This window comes from Ambystoma mexicanum, chromosome 6p (genome assembly GCF_040938575.1).
Source record: "Ambystoma mexicanum isolate Mex_15411 chromosome 6p, UKY_AmexF1_1, whole genome shotgun sequence".
Classification (NCBI taxonomy): Eukaryota; Metazoa; Chordata; class Amphibia; order Caudata; family Ambystomatidae; genus Ambystoma; species Ambystoma mexicanum.
This window is the reverse complement of record NC_090935.1, coordinates 1,360,011,108-1,360,029,762: the sequence shown is the minus strand read 5'-3', so window position 1 is coordinate 1,360,029,762 and position 18,655 is coordinate 1,360,011,108.

Below are 18,655 nucleotides of genomic sequence, written 5' to 3'. Positions count from 1 at the left end.
AAGCCTGGTTTGTGCATCCCAACTATTTAAAACTGCATTCAAATGTGGCCTCCCTGAAGGGTATTGAAAACCAAGTTTCCCTAGACTTGCTCTCTGAAGGCAGTTCTGTGCAGGCCAAATACTGTAGCCAGTTTATGACTAGAATGAGGGGAGGGGGATCTCTGTGTTGCAAAGGCCTCCCAAGTGTTAACGACTGGCAGCCACCAACTTCAAACAACAAAGAGGCTAATAAAAAAACTCTGGTCACAGGCTGGCCAAGAAGGGCAAATGGCCTGGAGACATGAGAGCACTAATTTGCATAACATGAAGATTTCATATTAATTAAAGGGACTATTACAATTATGCCTTTTTCTAAGCAACCATAAATTGTACTGGCTTTATGTTTGTGTCATTATTTACATAATTTCCATGCGAATTTGTTGAAATAAAATTAATCCACCTGTGACGCAGGGTATTGAAATGACCACTAAAATGTGTTCCTGGCTGCTCTGAACATGTTCCGAAAGTGAGTGTTGGTGAACTGGTGGAGGGTGAAATTAGAAATGTGTGGAGTAAGTTACATATGCATAAATATAAATTAAAATAATGGTGGAAAATTGCCAAATGCCTGTGCAAAATAGTGCAGACCCAGGTATCGTTTTACTTAATTCCCCATGATTAGCTGAATTGGAACATATATATATTGTAGTACGTACTAGTAAATCACAACGCTTTGCCACATAACTATTTTTTGCCAAAAAGATGACGTGGAAACAAAGGAGATTTCAAATGATAGTTGTCGTATGTCTGTTTCAGACTCCTAAACCAATCCTTAGAGAGAGGTTGATTTGGGATTAGAAAGAAGGGTCTTGGTTGCGAGTACGTTTGCAGGGCACTGCCCAGTATTGAAATCTTGATGGTGTCATCACTGGTATATAAAGTGGATACACTATGAGAAAAGGGCAAGAGCTGCTGAACATGACCATCTGACAGTCGCAAGGAAACACACTAGGGGATTGCGGAGATTGTATCTGGGTGGAGCTGTCTATTGCTGGGGAGTTATAGACAATCTGACTGGGCCCTATGGTGAAGGGCTGGGGCCCATCCTTGAGAGTGGAGTGACCAGACCCCTGCCCTGTCCTCCAAGAGGATCCTGAAATGCAGCTGGTTTTCCTGAACTTTAAACAAAGGCTTTCAATGTGAGTAGAATTGAGCCAATTGAGACCAAATTGCCTGACATCATTTCCCTTTATAGTGCCATTGGGCCGGGGCACAACTCTGTAGATCCTTAGCCTATTTAAATAACATTATAATTTAATTAATAACCCTTAGGAGAACACTACAGGGTAATTTTTGTTAAAATTCAAAATTAACAAAGCTCACCCCGAGTGTGCGCTGAAACCTATAGACTGTAATTTAATTGGGTAATCCCCAGCTTCCCCAACACAGGCCTTTAAGTGGAGGGGGGGTCTGAAATCCAAAATTCTTAAATCATCCCAATTGTTCTGTCTGACTTCCCCAGCACAGACCAAAGTGAAGGGGTTCTGATGAACAAACTGTTGAATCACCCTGTGTTTATTTCAAAGTAAAAGTGGGTGAAATAATAATTGGCGTATGCATTTGTACAAATCTGTAAACTAAACTACTATCCTTTTTAAACATGCAGGAAAATCGAAATTGCATAGCATTGCATATGTAATTGATTTTGTTCACCGATCAGTTTGATTATTTCTTGAAGTGAAATCTGTAAACCACATAAGATTGGAAACCAACTACATGTGATTCCGCAAACTGGTGAAAACCGATATCTTCAAAAAATAACCATCTGGAGGTTCGTAACCTAGCTCCTGTGTAAATCTCTCTGTTTGTCCCATCTCCATGTAGTCACTGCCTGTATCATGTTCCTGTATCTGCGCCCCGAAGCTTGCGAGCTACCGGTGCAATATAAATATTAAATAAATAAAATAAATAAATAAATAAAGAATTGAGATTTATGTGTAAAGAATTGAGATGTGTCTTATTGCCAACCAGTTTGTGTGATTTATCTCTGTAACAAGAAGTTTAATTGTGAGCCACAAAGAAGGTGGCATGTGTTGTTTTAGTGTAATTTCCATTCTCAAGTATTCGAATAAATACAAATACATTTCCTGTACACCGGCCTGGTTCTTGGCTCATTGGTAGCTCAAGGGGAAGGAACCCAGGGGCATTATACAAGTCTGAAATGGGGCTGAAAAAAGAACTGATATTAAACAGTATATTGTGTGACACATGGATTGGGGAGGGAATGAACTTCCTGTGTTGATGGTGGCCTCTCAATAAACCATTACAAATTGGGGTCTTGTCTGGGATTTGGCTGCCTATTTTCGACTCATGACAAGTGCATTATGACAGACCATTTATTTTGATGTAATTACATTAAGGTGGAGTGAAAGCTATCTTTGCTTTCCAAGGACTTGACCCCTGATTTGAGAAGAAGATCCGGGGATGGGATTTACCATTTTTTGTTGAATGTACCCACTCCGTGGAATAGAGCACATTTCTGGTCAACGGTTGTGCTGATACACATTTGATGTGGACAAGATGAAATATTCAAGACCATGTGGGGCTAATTTATGTGCTTCCACATATGGATTGTACTAAAAAGTTTTAGTCAAACGAAAGTTTTTTATTGTGAGTGAATGAGGTTGATTGTTTTGAGTTGTAAATGATGGATTGACTGTTGGCGAATGATGGTTGTGTTAGGTTTTTATCACCTGGTGTCTTGTGCTCCTTTGCAATGTTAATGTAACTTAAAGTGTGTGTATTAATTAATGATCAATTCATTCTTGAAAATAATGTATCTTAATAAATACATTTTTGATACCTTTAAAAATAAAAACAACCTCTGGACACATTTTTCAGTAGATTGTGTTACACTAATACCCTAGTCCAGTGTGTGGGGTTTTCCTGTGCCTTTCAGTGTGCTTAATTTCGACTCATGACAAGTGTGTTATGACAGACCATTTATTTTGATGGAATTACCTTAAGGTGGAGTGAAAGCTACCTTTGCTTTGTAAAAGTACTGCAAGGACATGACCCCTGATTTTAGGGAGGTGTTCAAGTGCAAAAAAATTAAGATTGAGTAAGAATTGATTTTTGATTTGGCATTGTGAGTGGAAATTACACAGGATCAGGGTGATTTTTACCCCTGTGCAGAGTAAATTCTAAGAACAAACATTGCAAAAGAGACATTTTTAAAAATGAATGGAAGTGAATTATATGGTGCCAGGAGATATTTCCTTACTACGCTGTTCATTTGTGGTTAGTGGACAGAGACGGAAGAAGGCAGCTGGCAGCTAAAATTATGTAAGATTTTGCATCAGAAGGAATTTACTTTTGGTGTGAAGGTGGGAAGTCAAATGGCTCAGATCACAGCTTTTCTATACTTCCACTTGCAGTTAGTAGAAGAGCAAGTGCAGAAGAGTGAGGCGTGTAGGCGTAGTCAGACTGAGGATCTAAATGAGGAGCCGAAAGAACTTAAACAGTTAGAAGATCAAGCACAGCAAAGCCCGATTTTCAAGTTAAAACAAGAAAGCCTTGTGGAACAACTCAAAGAGTAAAAAATCCAGCAGCAAGAGAGTGCATAGCATGAAACACAGTTTTCTGCACTGCAAGATGCAGATAAAGAGTGTGTGTGGAAAATGTGAGCATACTGCTACATAGGGTAAATTATCCAAATAGTTATTATAGAGGGCTGTTAGATGACCTTATGGCCTTTTGTCAGTCAAGTTCTCAGGAACTAACTGGAAATAGGCAAGAAAATGTAGAACTCAGGGAGTGTCTGAGGCAAGCAGAAGCTGACCTGTTACACGCAGTGTAGTGCAGAAACGGGTTACCAGACATTTGATCGAAAAAAAATGGTCGACTGGACAAATGGTCGAACCAATTTGGTCGAAAACCAAATGGTCGAATTTTTTAATTTTTTATTTTTACCCCTTTTTTTTGGGGAGGGGGGTCCCCCCAACAGCCTTTTTTTTCTAAAAAAAAACCCTTTTTTCCCTAAACCATAACCTTAAAAATATATATATATATATAAAAAAAAAAATTCGACCATTTGGTTTTCGACGAAATTACGTCGACCAAATGTCCTGTCGACAAATTTTTTTCTATGAAATGTCCAGACACCGCAGAAACACATAAGAGAAAGAGATTGGTCTTTTGAAAGCCAACTGCTTTGAATATCTGTGCACAATGCAGGCACACTTAATGAAAATGAGTGAAGTCAAAATATAATCAAGGAATTGAAAGATCGATTAAGGGCGCAGAGTTAAGTGCTCGAGGCCAATCAGGCCCTGGTGTCAGAGTGAAAAAGCCAGCTCTCTGAACACCATCAGGAAATAAGGACAGAGAGAAGTAGGTGTGAGAGTTTGATACATGAAATTAAAAATTACAAGCAGGCATAGAGGCACCCTGGACAATCATGGTATGGGACAGGACCCTCAGATCCAGTGGTGATGCCCTCTCCACCAGCAACCTCATGCCAGTTAACAACAACTTTCTATGGGCCGACTGACTGACCTCATGCTTTCCACCTACAAAGTGCAAGGAAACATAAGGTACCTATACTTATACTTACTCAGACATAGCCAAAATGATCCAGAAGGCTAGTCCTTATCTGAGATTGAGGAGTACTCACCTCTACCACAAAGAAGGGAAAGTGGCCGGGTCAGTGTGTCCTGGAAAGTTAAGAATAATGATGTGAGGACCTCAGACCATGAAAACTCCCTTGATGAAAAAATGAGGGATTGGACTTTAAAAAAAGTGAGATTGCAAAGAGGCCACCTAACTCGCTTTGCTGGAGAAGAACATTCAAAGCTCTAGCCCAGGAGGGGCATATTAAAAAACTCCTTACATTTAGAGGAAGGGATGAATTCCCTCAGACTCTCTGGAAGGGGGAAGACTGCACAGTTGAGTCAGTCTGAGGAAGAGACTGAGTATTATCCTGTCCCAAAAGATGACTGCAGGGGAACTTACCCTGAGATTTCACTGCAGCACAGGCAAGAGGAGTCCAGACCCGTGGTTCTGGGAGGTATTCCCAGTCTCATAGATATAGGGAGCGCCTAGATGACATGGAATGGAGTACCAATAGCAGCTCTGAGTCAGGAGGTGAATGGACTTAGGTGCAGAGAAAAAGGAAGACAGGGAAACAAAGAAAGGGCTTTGTCAAAGACCCAATTAGACAGATCAAGGCCATAAAGAGCTTCATGATGCCATACCATAAAAACGCAAAGCGTTCACTATGGGGACATCTAGAATTGTCTGAACAAATGATATCCTCATATGGAAAGAAAAATGACATCAATTGTATGGAGTTTGTGAAATGGGCATTCTCTCCTCAGTACTCCAGTTTCTTTTCAGGACTGGAGGACCAGAATCATTATAAATGGTCCACCTATAAGGCACCCATCTTGAAACATTTTTCCACAAATAGAAACCCAAAAGAGGCTAGTAAGTCTGTATATAATTTGCAATGTGGGGAGGAACAGGCGCCTATGGAGTTTGTGCACGAGTTAAAGCGGCCATTTGCTCAGACTTACCGGCAGGTGAACACACATTGTAGGGAGTTCATAACTACATTTGTATTTGTATTTGTATTTATTGTATTTATACATATTTCCATGTGCTTCACAAGCACATAATGACTTAGTTGGGGTGTGATTGTCACAAGCCACAGGACCCTGGATTGGGTGATTGAACAGGCCACCAGAATCTATGAGGTCCAGAAGCCCACTGAGAGTAAAAAATACCCCTCCATTGGATCAGGAGATGGGGGGCCTCGAAATACTCCATCTGCCAACAAGCATAATGAAAGGCAGATGAGACCATCAGACTACCCCCAATTGAAGGGTAGTCAGGGAGGATCTCAGACCAATGACCCCTCTGACCCTGCCACATATGTAAGCCCTAGGTACAATGGTACTTAAACAATCCTGGGGTATGTATACATGCCCCCGGCCCAAGGAGGTGAACGAATCAGGTAAATACTGCACCAGGAAACCTCCCTCAGGAGAGAAGTATCACTACACCTCCCAAACTGAACATTTCCCCCAGATATACCCCGAACCAGAACCTCCACAATAATCTTCCTCTCTCTCCAAGGTTCCAGGACAATTGATCCCTGAACACGGGAGAAGGGAGATGCAGGATGGAAAATTATGGGAGGAGAGCCCAATACCTGAGCTACTCTGTGAGAAGGGACAGTTACCCTGCTTCCCAGAATGCCCCAACACCCAGGGCTGATGTCCCCCGGGGAAATGATGGGAGAAAACATCCGACAAACCACAGGTTCCAAAGGAAGGGGCTCGGGTGAAGGGGAGTTACCAAGCCCTAGAGGAAGCTTCCGTTCTCACCCAGACAGAACCCTTAGAAACCTTTCAGCCTGAAAATTACTCTTCTACCACTGCAATGTTAGAACCCAAAGAGCAAAGGGTACGTAGGAGAGGCCAAAGAAGAGCCCACTTTGTGGAGGAACTCTGGATCGTCTCCTTTTGAAAGAGAAGAATCCCTGGAGGAGTCAGGACAGGAAACCTTCTCTTTCAGGTATGTGGGGATCCCTTCCAAAGACAAATGGGTCCCAAAAGACCCTGAGTCGGACAGGGTAAGTATGTAGACCGACCCAAAGCAAGAACCTATTGAAACCCCAAAATGTGAGACATCAGGTGAGAAAGAGGATTCCCCAAATCTGCTCATTGTTAGTTGTATTTTCTTCTTTTACAGATTAATGGAGCCCGACACAAAAAAATGCCCAAGATCACACAGTGTTGGAGTTCCATATTAAGAAAAAGACCATAAGACTGGCAAATAACTCAAACTATCTTTGTACACTCGAGGAGAAAAAGGCTGAATCTATGCATCAGTCAGGGTGCAGGGTCAGTGTGAATTATCAGCTCTGGTAGACACTGGATTTCAAGCCACACCCCTGTCCAAAAAGTCCTTTGACCAACGAAACTCAGGACGGGGTGAGGGCCACCAAATTATCATCACACCACTTCCCAGACAACTGCAAAATTTTGATGAGAATGACATTTCCGTCGAAGGGACTACAGCTCTGGAAATAAAATGTGGGCAACCGCTACTGAAACATCCAGTGATAGCCGTGTCTCCAGAGGGCACACATTCTTTACTGGGGAACAAGGTCCTGTGGAGGTTATCACCTCTGATTGACTGTGTAAACAAGGTCCTCTACACCCAGACTAACCGGCCTACAAAATTAAAAATCAGTACCAATTATGTAAGCACTTTTTGAAGATGGAACCTTGAATCCCTTTACGTGAATGTGTAAAGTGTTCAATTTGAGAGACAGCAGTTATGCAGAATACGGACAGCTGAGGGGGATTGTTGCCACCAAGCTTGCTCTTGCTTTGAAGATAACCATGCAGAGTGGTGCTTGGTCAGTGCTCGAACTTTGAGGTCAGGCTGCCCATCCGGCAGCCACCATGTACAATGTCCTTGTGTAAAATTGCAAAGGCGATTCTGAGCTTGCAAATGTCCAGACCGGTGAACTGGGTGAGGTGATTAGCCCTGTCTACTGGCAGAGATGCTGTAACAATGTTTGCTTGACAAGCATGGATTGGGGTCTGAGGGCCTGCCAGACCGAATTACTCTTCAGAACCTATTGAACCCCAGAACGAATGTTCAAGAGATGTCTTTCAGAGAGCGACCAGTGCTGGAAATGTAAACAGGCAAGGGGCACATTGAGCCATCTACTTTGGTTCTGCAGCTAGACCAGAGACGTTTAGGAAAGGGGCTGTGAGAGGATAGGCATGGTGTTGGAGTGTACCATTCCTAGAAGGTCTTCTCTTTTGATTCTTGGGGATAACACTCTACTAACGGATACATGCCAAAATGATCCAGTCACTTGACGATCTGGTGACCGGCAATGGGATGACCATCTATTGGAAGAAGATAAGAGGTCATTTCAAAATCGAGGGGTGAGAGGAGACTGGGAATGGCCTGGTTGACCAGAGCCCTCAGGGGAATTTCATAGAAACAGAATCCCTGCCGGTGGAAATCCAAGTTGCTGCTGTCACTAGGTCACACACATGTGCGAATAGTGAACTCTCAACTGCCTACTGGAGTAAAGATACCCCAGAAGCTGATTTGATCACTGCACAGAAAGAGGATCCGGAGAGGATCTCTGGGTGTTGATGAAGTTTTCCAAAATGTTCAGAATCCAAGACGGTTTGTTGAAAAGAACCAGTGGGTGGTACCTAACTCATTCTCAAAGCCTAATGTGGAACCACGCCCATGACACGGCCAGTGATGGTCATAGGGGGTTTCACACAACATTAGAAATCTTGCGCAAGGCTGCCTGCTTGCCACACATGGGCCAGGACCTCAACACTTACCTAAAGGGGTGACTGTGTGTGCTCAATTTCAACCCAGTTCACTCACATACAGACTCCCCTACAAGAAAAAGATGAATGACAGAGCCTTGGTTAGATTTGCAAGTCAACTTCCTTGGGCCAGTGAATTCGATCCTCTAGAGGAAACAAGTACGTGTTAACTGTTACATGCTTGTTCACAAAGTGGGTAGAGTGTCTTCCAGCCCGAATTGTAAGGCAGAGACAGCTGTAGCACTAATGATCAACCACATCTTCTCTTGATAAATATAACCTGTTGCCTATAAGATCTGCACCCCAAAAGGAGAACAGACAGAAAACAAATGGGTCAACATCAATCAGTTGAAAAGCTGTCATCCCATACCAGGTTTACGATTGATTTGTGAGCCAAAAGAAAGTCAAGCAGAGGAACCATCCGAGGAATAAAAACCCTGAATGGAGAATTATAACAGGTAAGTAGTTTAATTAATATTCTTTGGAAATGTTAAAAGAATGTGTTCAATTGATTTCTAAAATGTTGTGTCTAGTTTTGTGTAACGTTTTCCTCTTTCAAATTGATGTTTGTAAGGTCATGTCTATTTTTATGTAATATTGTTAGTTGGAATGCAATGTCCACCTTCCCGGGGAAACATGTTGTGTAAAAGGAATCATCTGATTTGACCAAAAAAAAAAAAACGTATGGCCTAGTTGACCGAATTTAGGCTGTACAAAATGATCATACACCCAAAAATGTGTACAACTAGGCCATACAGTTCCATTATAGTGAACAAGGGGAATGGGAGTTGCAGGGATGTCCCCCTCTACCCTTCCTCTCTATAATGGGAACAGGGGTTGTGGGGTTTCCCCCGCTTCCGGGACATTGGAAGAGGGGGACTTAAAAAAAACAGAGAAAGGGACCCTGCGGAGTCAGTTCTGACCAGCGTTGCACGGACGGAACTGATGCAGGGGTGGTCGGCAGTAAGGTAAGTAGGGGAGGGGGGATGGATATAGGGCTGCTGGTGAGTCAGGGATTTGGCTTCTTTGGCCGAAGGTCAAATAGATTTGCAGCAAAATCAACTACTGTCAATTACGCCGTTGACCTCGGTCAAACAACCCATATCTGTGTAAAAAGTACTGAACCTCTCTTTTTTCTATTTGTTAGATAATTAACTTCATTCACTTCCAGCCTGGAGGCAAGTTGGGATTCTGGGGAAAAAACCCTGGGACCCCGGGAAGAAGAAAGGAAAGCGGGGTTGCATGCTACTCCCCCCAACCAAAAGACGGAATTAAAGGCTGGGGTGCCCACTCCCTAATGAAGGAAATTGAGCTGGATAGGCGCCAACCGAAAGAAGAATATGATAAAAAATAGAAAAGGGACTTCAGATGAAAACCCCCCTTTGCCCTGCTCTTTCCCACAAAAGAATCATGGAAAACAAGGGGGGACATGTGCAGTGTAATCAAAGGTCCCAAACCAACCAAACTGAAGGGCCCACTGGAAAAATGACCTGCCAGCCTTCATATAAAAAACCTTCACCCTATTAAGGCAGACTGTGGGGGTTATGTTATGTTATGTTAAGTTATGTTGATTTGTACCACGCACCACTACCACCCAAGGGCAGTCTCCAGGAGCTTGCCTGGCTCTGCAAAAGAAAAAGAGGGTGGGCGTCAGTGGGGGTAGGATGAGAGGATAGATTCAGGAGCAGGAGGAACTTGCGTCTGTGAGTATTATTTTGCATGTGGTAGTTAGTAAGAGGCCTCATGCATTGTAACCGTGTGGGTGAGATTCCGTGGCTCGGGTGTGTGGTAGTGTTTTCTGTTGGAGATTAGTGTGTTGTGTGGTTATGCAGGTTGATCATGTGCACTGGTTACATATTGTCCATAAGGGATCCAGACTCACAGGTGGTCGTAGCTATGAGGTAATCTGGCATCTTGGTGTGTAGTTACATTATTGGCAGTTTAGGGCTACATGGGTTGTTTGCTCTAGGTGTGGACATAATGATGGTTCTTTGTTTGTTTATGTGGAGTGTGGCTAGTACAAGATCTATGTAGTGGTGTCAGTTATGTAGCAGGAGCAGGAAGGGAAAGGGTTAGTAAAGTCGGTCAGTTTTTTGGCAGGCCCTTTGTATGCCGCTTGATGGTATGTATCCAGGTTCTTGTCTGTGTTTTTTTTTTAGTCCTTCTCGTCTCCTCTCTAGTTGTTTGACGACAGGGTTGTTGTTGTTGGTGTCCCTTCAAGGTTGTAATTTTTATGCTGAATAGCCAGGTTTTGAGCCATTTCCTGAAGGTGATGTGGTCTTCTGTGATTCTAATTACTTTGGGAATGTTGTTCCAGATGTTAGCGATTAGACGTGAGAACGCTGTTCCGCCGAATTTTCTTTTTTCGTAATGTTCTGTAAGTAACACAAGGAAGTGCAATGTGAAAAAGGCCTATCTGTCATTATAAAAGGAAAAGCAGCCTTTTAATTCATAATGGCAGAAGAAAAAAATCAAAGGCTGCTTCACGGCTTCATATGGGAGCCTTTTTATGCGCTAGGAGTTAGGCCCTTTTGGTAACTATTCGTTCCTTGTACACAGATGGGCACCATTCGCCCACATATGGTCCATTTTGGCTGTTGGACTATGGTCCCCAGTGTGTGCACCTGTTGTACTTTCCACGAGAGAGCCATTCATTCCATTATGGCTGTTTGCATGTTGTACCTAATAGCCTTTTTTCCATATTTAGTTATGGTCCGCTAACTATGCTTGTGACAATTTATGTTTAGCCATGTTTTCATTAGGTGTTGGGTGTACTATTACACTCCTTTTTTTAAATTTGCTTTTGTCCCATTGGCTGCCCGTTAGTACTGTGGCCCCCTTCCCTCATATTTATGACACATGGCTTCAATAATGTTATTACTTTTTCCAACATGGCCACCGCTTTTGTATTTAATTTGGTCCTACTTTATTGTCTAGCTCTGACATGACAATTAGGGGTTGGCTACCAGTGGGCTGCCGTACCCTATGTATATGTGCCATTTCCACATATGGATGATGCTTATTTTCATTGTTAAGGTCTGATGGCTCATCACTGGGCAGCACTAGTAGGATTTTGAGACTGTTGCAGCTTTCTTTATTACTTCAGTTGTTGTTAGCCAGTACAATGTAACTTTCCTCTAGCCCGTGGTTAGCGGTAGTGAGCTGGGATATTTTATTGTGTTTTCAGCAGTGTGAAGCTAAATGTATTGGAGCGTATTCTTTAGTCCATTTATATTTTATGTGCTTTGATTTCTGTACAGGTCCCTGTTGTAACCGGGGCCCTCAGTCACGGCACAAATTTAGCACATTCATTGTGCACGTGTGTGATCATCTGGTTCATTAGTCCAGCCTTTTATCTTTGTGGAGTTGTGTTTTCTTATACCCTTGCAAAGTTGTTTGGCTGAATTTGCAAGCCCGTTGGCTGGTTGATTGGTGGGTCTTCATTCTAAGTGCTTAAGAGGTATGAGATGTGTCTGGCATCATTTTGTTGGTTTTCTTGGTTATGTTTGTTGCATTGGGTCTCTAGTAAGTGTGCATGTGGTGGTACCAACATTGTGTAAATTTGGTGATGGGTGCCTTCATTTGGTTATGGAGCATGTTGTGTACACAATAGTGTTGGCTTTGCAGTCACCACCCAGGTTTTTTAGATTTTTTAGTTTGGATTTTTATTTTTTTCACCGGATGGTTAGAAGTGTTCCTTTCCCATGGTGTATGCCCAGCTTTTGACCCGGCTATTTTCTATGCAGGTATTCACAATTTTTGTCTGGTGTCCTGCATTAATTGATAGGCCGTGTAATAGGTGTGGTTTAGATTTTTGTAAGTATAATTCAAGTTGTTTTTGCAACATTTCAGTACTACTGCTGCCTCCATGTGGATTTTTATAATTTTCACATGTTTTTGTAGGTCCTGTTAAACTTTTCTTCCCCTGATGAAGATGTTGAAAATTGTGTGTTAATATCGAAACCGGTCGGTGTGCATAGAAGTAGCCTGAAGACAATGATACCAACTTGATTAATTCTGTCTCCAATTGGCTACACTCCTGTTTAAATTTGATTAAATATTGTATATGGGATTATCACCCTGTTGGAGAAAGGTGTGATAGTTGGTGCCTGAAGCGGAGGGAATCCAGGCTGGTACTCTATTTTCTAACCCCCAAGAAGGATGGCTGCATGTTCATGATGGTTACTCTTTCACAATGCTTATTTTCATGTTCCAATCCATCCCAAGCACAGAGTAGGTTCACCATTTGCAGTTCTCATTTTTGGGTTCTGCCTTTCGGGCTCAAGTCCGTCCCAGTGGTCTTACCAGCCTAACAGCATAATTGTGGTATAGCTGATTCTGGAATGTGTGCCTAATGGCGTCACTGTGCTGAGGATGAATCTACAGGGTGTGCCTAATTGCTTCACTGTGGTATAGTTGAATCTTGAAAGTGTGCCTAATATCATCACTGTACTAAAGCTTAGTGGATGGAGTGGATATATCTCTGTATTTCTCTGTATCTTCTATTTGTGCTATATATGCTATGTACCTGTATCCCCATGTTATCTGTATCACATGTTTACCCTATCCATCCTGTTGCTTTATATACGTATGACGCTATGTACTCCCCCTGTCCTGCTCTTGTGCCTGGTCACAGGCGCTTTACTGATAACAATCATATCGCACTACTACGCTTACTCTCTCCTATACACCATCATTCAACTAGAACACTGCTATGCTATGACACATTCGGCCTAGCTGTTCTCATACTAACAAGACCCCACAAATACCTCATCATCCTAATAGAACACAGCTAGCTGAGCACATACCGTCTAGCTTAGGCGTCTCCTCAGGCCTAATGCAGCCCAAACTCAGTCTGTGTATCCACCCTCCAGACTGAACACATCCAACTGATTTCCTCAGCACCACACCTACTGCTAAAAAGCGGCTATCATGCAACAATCACACAAGCTGCACACATATCCAGTGCACCCACGCATCATACGACTCTCTCTCTCTCTCTACTGACTTCAACTGCGGGTCCCGAGGGCGTTCAACCTACAAGCGCTTTGAGATCATACCAATGATACATAAGGCTCTATATAAATGGCAAGTAACATAACATAACATTATTGTGTTTATGTAAACTTGCATTTTCCCTTTTCACAATTGTGATCGGCTAATTGGTTTATCTCTTATTGTAGATGTTGTGTATGTGTTTTTATTGTGTTAGATATGTGATTTGTTTTCTAGGTGTCTGTGTATTTTTTATCATTGCTGTATGTACTGATGATGTAATGTGGAAGGTTATGAATTGAAAAGAAATGGTATTGAATTAATTTAGTTGTCATAGATCGGCTGATTTGTTGTTTTACATTTTTTTCAGGTTTGATATTTTTGGTCCCCATAATCTAGAAGAGAGGGGATGCTGCTTTTAGGTTCACCCTTTCACATGCATAGCAGGATTTGCAAATTCTGGCATGAAAATGGCTTTACTTGTGCATTTGCAGTTTGAAAGCAAGACATGAGAAAAATGTTCCACTGCTAACATAAAGATGTCAGGGAAAAGATTTGAGGCTCTATCAGAGCATTGTCGGTATCCCAGTGGTTCATACCGCCAGGATAACACCAATGCAAATAGCGTTAACGCTACTTGGTCCGGCACTGTTAGCGACGGTTCCCAAATAGCGGTGCAGCAGTAAACCCCCAAGCAAGATGGAGTCCATTGGACCTAATGGTGTTGAGGGTGCTATTACTACCAGCTCTAAAAAACAGGTGGAAAGGGAAGTATTTTACTTCCAACGATATGGTGGAGGTAAAACTCCAAACTATCTGCCCAATTCATGATTTGACCAGCCCTTAAATGTGGCGGTAATATAATTAAACCACATTTAAGTGCTGAGACCAAACTCATGATAAGGCCCTTAGTGTGTGTTAAGAACGTGTAATTTATATTATTCTTCACCTGCAAATTACTGGCAACAAGAGAAAAGAAAAACGTTGTTTAAATGGGTCACATGAAGATCTCTTTTAGGCCCGAGGCTGACCCTTTGGCTTGTTGTTGGGCAGAATTCACAAATTGCTTCCCCCACTGAAAAGCCTGATTTGTGCATCCACACTGTTTACAACTCCAATGGAATGTGGGGGGGGAGTCTCTGTGTTGCAAAGGCCTCACAAGTGTTAATGACTGGCAGCCACCAACTTTAAAGAACAAACTTCAAACAACTAAGAGGCTAATAAAACAAAACTCTGGTCACAGGCTGGCCAAGAGGTGCAAATGGCCTGGAGACATGAAAGCTCTAATTTGCATAACATGAAGATTTCATATTAATGTAAAAGGACTATTATAATTATCAATTTTTTTTCAGCAAACATAGGTTATAATACCTTCGTTTTTTGTGTCATTTTTTAGATAATTTCCAGGTGATATTGATTAAATAAAAATCATCCACCTGCAGCTTAGGGAATTGTAACGACCTGCTAAATGGTGCCCAGGGATGCTCTGAAAATGTTCAGAATTTGAGAGTTGGCGATCTGTTGGAGGGTAAAATTAGGAATGTGGGGAGTAAGTTGAATATGCATAACTATTATGCTTTTTGTAAAAACCTCAGAAAATTTACAATCACCCTTGCAAAATTGTGCAGACCTTGCTGTCATTTTATTTTATTCCTCATGATTAGCTGAATTGGAAAATGTATACATTGTGGCAGTTACTAGTAAATCAGAAAGTTTTGCCACACTGATATATAAAGTGGATGCACTATGAGAAAAGGGAGAGAGCTGCTGAAAATGACCATCTGACAGCCACAAGGAAACACCAGAGGAGATTGCTGAGATTGTATCTGGGCGGAGCTTCTATTTCTTATTGCTGGGAAGGCCTAACAATTCTGACTGGGTCCTATGGTGGAGTGACCACACCCCTACCCTGTCCTCCAAGAGGGTCCTGAAATGCAGTTGGCTTTCCTGAAACTTAAACAAAGCCTTTCAATTTGAGTACCATTGAGCCAATTGAGACCAAAGGTGGGGGAGTCTGCCTGCCTTAAATCCTATTGTGGGCGGGGAGGCGGGGGCACAACTGTGTAGCACCTTAGCCTACTTAACTAAACATATTCATTTAATTAATTCCCCTTTGCAGAACACCATGGGGTGATTTTTGTTAAAATTTGTAATTAGCAAAGCTCATTCCCAGTGTGCACTGAAAACTATGGACTGTCATTTAATTGGGTAAGTCCCAGCTTTCTCAACATAGGCACTTAATCTGAAAGGAGTCTGAAATCCAGAATTCTTAAATCATCCAAATCTTTCTGTGTAGCGTCCCCAACACAGTCCTTTAAGTTGAGTGGGGTTTGAAGTCCGAAATTCTCAAATCATCCCAATGTTTTCTGTCTAGCCTCCACAACACAGGCCTTTAAGTGGAGGGGGTCTGCAATCCAAAATTCTTAAATCATCCCAATTTTTCTGTCCAACTTCCCCAACACATCCCAAAGTGAAGGGTGTCTAAAGAACAAACTATTGAATCAACCTATGTTTATTTCAAAACGAAAGTGTGGGTGAAATAATAATTGCCATAAGCATTTGTACACATCTGTAAACTAAACTGCTAGCCCATTTAAGCATGCAGGAACATCAAAATTGCATAGCATTACATATGTAATTGATTTTGTTCATTGACCAGTTTGATTATTTCTTGAAGTGAAATCTCTAGAAAGTAGAGAATTGAGACTTGTGTTTTTCCCAAAAAATGTGTGTGATTTATCTCTGTTCCAAGAACTTTAATTGTGAGCCACAAAGAAGGTGGCGTGTGTCGTTTTATTGTGATCTCCATTCTCAATTATTCAAATAAATACAAATATATCCTGTACACCGGCCTGGTTCTTTGCTCATTGGTATCTCAGGGATAGGGATCCCAAGGGCATTGTATAAGTCTGCTGAAATAGGGCTAAATAAAGAATTGACATTCAAAGGTTTATTGTGTGACATCTGACTTGGGGAGGGAAGGAACTCCCTGTGTTGAGAGTGCCCTTTCAGTAAACCTTTACAGTCATCAACCCGCTGGCCCCCATTTAAGTCAACATTATAATTCGAGGGCAGGGATGTACACCGGCCTGGTTCTTTGCTCATTCGTAGCTCAGGGGGAAGGATGCCAGTGGCATTGTATAAGTCTGAAATAGGGCTAAATAAAGAACTTACATTAAACAGTTTATTGTGTGACACCTGACTTGGAGAGGGAAGGAACTCCCTGTGTTGAGAGTGGCAGGGATGGCCCAGTTCAAAAAGCTATGATTTTAATGTTTCTCTGCATCTTAATTTAGATCCAAGTCCATCAATAAGAGGGGCAAGGCACACCAAATTATGGAGCACTGATCAGTTCCTCCAGTTTAATGTGGCATTTTTGATAGGGCATCCTAAATTGGTATCTAATATAGTGCTAAGGCATTTAAGTAAAGGTTTTCTGAGGGGCATATAGAAGAGTGCTACTTTATTTTGGTTAAGAGCAATATGTGAGGCTGTGACACTGCTATTCAAGGATGCATGGTCATGTAACACTGCACACAGATCAGGCAGGAGATGTGTAGTTGGTACCGTCTCATGCAAGCAGAAGGAAATGTGGGGCACCATAGCAGCGGTAAAGAAGAGTGGTATGGCTGCATGACGGCCTGGTGGTCTGGTGGCGGTGCAGTGTGCCAACCATGGAGAGAGTCACTGAGACAAAGATCTTCATGTGTGGCAGGATTGAGGTGGATGCAGCCAGGGACAAGGAGGAGATTGTAGACTGAGTGCTGAAAGGTGAAAACCAGAATGTGGCAGTGGAGGCTGTGATTGGGTGGACACCCATACCTCCCAAGGTACCAGAAGGGGAAGGAGGTAGCCAGTACAGCAAAGAACCATTGGAACAGAAAACCGATATGGCACCCAGGAGCCTTCTGCTTGCGGGCACACTCCATGCATCAGGGGTATTGTTGTATAGAGCACATCCATGGAAAGCACTTAATATTGCACATATACTCCAACTAAGGCTCACCTAGGGGCTGTGTAATGCTGCATCTTCCAATCTCTGTCAATATTGTGGTGTCACCTATGTTGGTGGTGCTTCCCCTCCAAAGTGTTCTTTCATGCAACCACAAAGATATTGTAAATCACGGCCAAGCCTATCTTACTCACCAGACTCTGTGTGACTAGTGTAAAGGTATGCCAGAGGACCGAGGTTCATGCTACACATTCACCGTTCAGCAGTGTGCCCCAGGACCAACGAACCCTCCCCCAGCAATGGCGGAGGACTCAGTTATGGGCAAGGAAGAACTGTTCTTCCTTTTCCAGAACAGACAGGGATAATAGAGGAAACCAAAAATCTCCAGCAATCACAGCTCCTGAGCCGGTGTCACAAGATGTTATCATGCAATGGCGCAACAAAAGCAAACCTCTCCCCAAAAACCTAAGAGCCCATTCTATTGGGTGATTTGCGTGGTAGTACCTATGGAAGTTGCCTACATGGATGGCCTAACTGTCAAGTGGCCTCGCCTGAGACTTCCCCAAAACCTATCTATTACATTGTTGCAGGGTCTCAGTACTACCATTGGCCCTTGCCCATTACACACCACCCCAGGATTTGGCCTCCCTGATTGGCTGTAGCCAGTCCCCCCCAGGCCTGGGACCCCACTATCTTCCCAGCCCCCAGTGTACCTTCTCAAGGTAATCAGAAAGACTGTGTGTCCCATTTGTTGCCACTGGTATAGCCACCTAGTCTGAGAGAGTAACTGCGGACTGCAATGTTTGTTGGGCAACAGGGTATCAGTTCTTGTCTGCTTCTCTAGGAACAGCTTCTCTTCCCACCATGGGTAAAGGGCTATTGTTCTGCTTGGCTCAGTCACGTGGGTGAGGACCACAAAACTAAGCTTTTTGGTCTGCAATTAGTGAGGATTTATTCTGTTATATTGCGGGTGGCTCCTTACCCCTGGAGTCTGGAATGTTCCACCCGCCCTTGTCTACACACATATATATATATGCACACATATATATATCTACACACACATATATATACACACACACACATATATATATATATATATATATATATATATATATATATATTACATTACATGGACGTGGTAGCGTCCATGTAGTTATGGTTAAGTTGGTGTTTCCATAGGAAGAGCACTTTTTGGGCGGCTTATAACTTCGCTCCCTCTGGACAAATCCTCACCAAACTTTGCAAAAAAAGTATATGGCCCATTCTGAAAAGTTTGGAGAGGTTTGGTCCAGGGGGGGGGGGAAGTTATAGGGGGGGTCCCAAAACTTTAGTTTTTTCCTATAGACATAATGGG